The sequence below is a fragment of the Myotis davidii genome, unplaced genomic scaffold (assembly GCF_000327345.1).
Source record: "Myotis davidii unplaced genomic scaffold, ASM32734v1 scaffold399, whole genome shotgun sequence".
Lineage (NCBI taxonomy): Eukaryota > Metazoa > Chordata > Mammalia > Chiroptera > Vespertilionidae > Myotis > Myotis davidii.
Genome location: NW_006292094.1, coordinates 6,578,658 through 6,582,253, shown reverse-complemented (window position 1 = coordinate 6,582,253; position 3,596 = coordinate 6,578,658). Strand labels below are relative to the sequence as shown.

The following is a 3,596-nucleotide window of genomic DNA, read 5'->3' as shown; positions in this document are numbered from 1 at the left end:
AGCTGCGGAGCCCCCACCAAACCTGCCTGTTGCCCTCCTTCCCTGAGATCCTTTCTCCCTCACCTCCTGCCGGCGCTTACAATGGAGACTGCCGAGCCTCCACGGGAAGCGCGAACCCCTGGCCGCCACCCGGCCAGCACGACAGAACCGGCCTTAGTCTCACCTCGGTGACTGTCTGCCAAAGCAAACCCCAGCTTAGCTGGCGGATAGAACAGCACCCAGGGTCCCCACGACAACATGCGTCATGTCCAGGATGCCACCCAGAATCACTATGTGGAGAGCCAGGAAAAGGGCACTTACCCTCAAGGGAAAACAGCCACAGACAGCAACTCAAATAACCCAGATCCTGGGACTGCAGACAAAGGCTCTAAGCAGCTGTCGTAATTATGTTCAACTAGGGACTCTGCTTATAATGGGTAAAGGCATAAGAATCTTAGCAGGAACACAGGAAACACAGAGCGCCAAGTAGAAATTGTAGAAGTTAAATGTACAGATTCTAAAAGAAAAAAATGAGTGGACGGACTTAACGACTGGAGATGACACAGAAAGAATCCATGAGCTTGGAAATGAGAAGACCCACAAAGCAGACAGCAGTGAGGGTCCGTGGGGCAACAGCGGAGGGTCTTACACCCTAACTGGAACCCAACAGGAGAGCGAGAGCCGGGCGGGAAGGATGCTTTTTGTAAAAAAAGCACAACACTTTCCTAATCTGGTAAAAGTTTACAGATTTCAAGAAGTTCACAAATTCCAAACACAGTGAATGTGGAGAAAGCCGTGCTCGGGACACACGCGCTTCGAGGTGGAAACCTCACTGTTCCGGTCTCGTCCTCACGGGAAAACGCTGAGCGAGCTGAACACCAACACCTCTCCTGGGATCCCGCTGAGAGCCGACGGCATGGCTGACTGTGGCCCGCCCACCAGGGACGGGCAAATACCGAGAATCACAGCCTATCGGGACCAGGGAGGTGGCTGGAGCGACCGGCATCGTGTCCAGCTTTCAGCAGAAAATCACAAGACGCTCCAAGGCAGGAATGGGTGTGAGAAGACAGAGCCAGCGTCAGAACCAGACTCGCACCGTTTTCCCTTTGCCATACGTTTTGTATTTTGCAATAATTCTAGATGCACAGGAAGCTACAAAGACAGTACCGAGAGGTCCCGTGTGCCTGCAGCCATTTCTCTCGATGGCCCGCCTTGCAGGACGACAGCGCAGTGTCAGCGCCGGGACTGACCCGGGCACGGCGTGTGCATCGGCTCTCAGCGCCGTATCACGTCTGTAGGGGCGTGTAACCCCACCCCTCGCAATGGAGACGACAGCATGGCATCCACCCCCTGGAACCTGACCTGGGCCGAGAGTTCTTCGATATGACACCGAAAGCACAGTCCGTCAGAAAGTCATTTCTGGAAAAAGTCCGTGTTGGTATCATTGAAATTCAGAACTTCTGTTCTGCCCAGACCCTCTTAAGAGGACGGGGAGACGAGCTCAGGACATCCTTGGCCCCACAGGAGGACTGCCTGGAGCAGATGAAGAACTCGGAAACTCGGCCATAACAAATCCCTCCGAATAGGGAACGGGCACGAGGCTGCAGAGACTTCACCCGGAGGGGGACAGCAGCAGATCAGCCGTGGACAGGCGCTCGCTCCACCGGCACCCCGGACACGCCGCCTCCTGACACTCAGGCAGAGCCTGAGGCCGGGCAGACCAGCTCGTCTCCCCGTCCTCTTACGAGGGTCTGGGCAGAACGGAAGTTCTGAATTTCAATGATACCGACACGGACTCTTTTCAGAAATGACTTTCTCCCGGACTGTGCTTTTGGTGTCACATCGAACAACTCTCCGCCCAGGTCAGGTTCCAGGGGGTGGATGCCATGCTGTCGTCGCCATTGGGCCTCTGGCCTGGGCACTCGTCACGGCCAACTCCAACACGGTGTGTCGGAAGCTGGCTGGCAGGCTGCGCGTGGACAGCCCCTGCGTGTCACCCACTCATTCCCACAGAGCAGCCCCTCCACGCACGCTGCACCCCCACGCCCGGTATTCACCGATCGGGGTTAAAACTGACAGAATCAGAAAACTCGAGGCTCCGCGAGCACGTCTGCAGCCAGCCACTGCAGGACGCCATCACGCCCCACGGGCCTCTGCTCGCGCACCCTTGACAGAAGGAGGGGCGGAGAGCTGTCTCATCGCGTCTCGTCTCCAGCACCCCGGCCAGAGCGTGCAGACCACCCTGCACTGGGCGCAGGGCACGGACACGGTGGCGCGTGAGAAGACAGGACGTGGGGTGGGGGTGTGCTGTGGAACCAGCACCCTGAGGCCCACACGGAGACGCTCCAAACGCAGCAGTGACGTCGAGACGCGTCGGGGCGATCCTGCAGTCTCTCACCCCCGTGTAGGACTCGGCTCCCAGTGCCGCCCCCACACCCACTGGTTAACCCTCAGGGGAATCAGGCAGGGCCACTGGCACCCGCTTCACAGACGACAGGACCGAGGCGCTGGGCCAGGAACCTGCCACATAGCCAGGTGCATGGCTCCTCAGTGCCGTGCGGGCCACCAGGCGGGAACCACCCGGGAAGGGAACCGCGCGCGAGCCCAGGCCGGGGCGGGTGGCTGTCAGGTGGCGGCAGCGAGGGGGCCGGCGGCTGCGGCCAAGTGCAGGCAGCGGATTGGTTCGGCGCCTTAACTGCGGACGGCCTCAGACCTTCTGCGGTCTCACAGGCTGAGACAAATGTCTGTATCTGGTTTTCAAGAGAGCGAGAGCGAGAGAGAGAGTGAGTGAGAGAAAGAGAGAGAGGCAGTGCAGGCCCCGAGCCGCGCCCTCAGCGGGTTTCCTGAAGGTGTGCGGATCCTGCGAACTCCCAGCTGCCGGCCATGCTTCTTAAAGCCGGTGACGGGCCAGAACCGGTTTAGCTCAGTGGATAAAGCTTTGGCCTGCGGACTCAAGGGTCCTGGGTTCGATTCCGGTCGGGGGCATGTACCTTGGTTGCGGGCACATCCCCAGTGGGGGGCGTGCAGGAGGCAGCTGATCCATGTTTCTCTCTCATGGTTGTTTCTGGCTTTCTATCCCTCTCCCTTCCTCTCTGTAAGCAATCAATAAAATATATTAAAAAAAAAAAAAAAAAAAAAAAAAAAGCCGGTGACGGGCGCCCCGGCCCCTCCACCCTCCTGCCACCAGGAAGCAGCAGAGGCTTCATCTTAGACCCCGGACACACGGCAATGCCATCCACACTCAACCCTCAAAGGCATTAACCACAAGAGACCCCTGGGCTTCCGGGGGAGGCCTGAGTCCAGAGCGGCGGTCGCCATCCACCGGCCGCTGGCATCCATGAGGCCAGCTGGTCCAGAGGGAAGCCGCGAGCCTGGGGCCGTGACGTGTGAACGCGGACCCTGGCCCGTGGCTGTTCTCCCCTGTCCCCGCTCTGCCTCGGGGAACGGGGTGTGGGGAGTGACTGAGAAGACGACCCACGGCGGGTTATCCGGGGCCCCCACTTCCCCCGTCACTCGGGCTGACACTGAGTAGTGCTGCCCCGTGTGGCCCCGATGACCCCGTTTGGTGCAACTCCCCTCACGCGCCCGGACGATGCCCGGCCACAGGAGGCGCCAGG

General features: G+C 59.6%; 1 protein-coding gene across 1 annotated transcript in view; it reads right to left on the bottom strand.

The window, feature by feature from the left end:
- Positions 1-3,596, bottom strand: part of GNA12 (guanine nucleotide binding protein (G protein) alpha 12) — a gene marked incomplete at its 3' end in the record, with an annotated part of 15,175 nt that overhangs the window by 2,853 nt on the left and 8,726 nt on the right. The gene's annotated exons all lie outside the window — the stretch shown is intronic.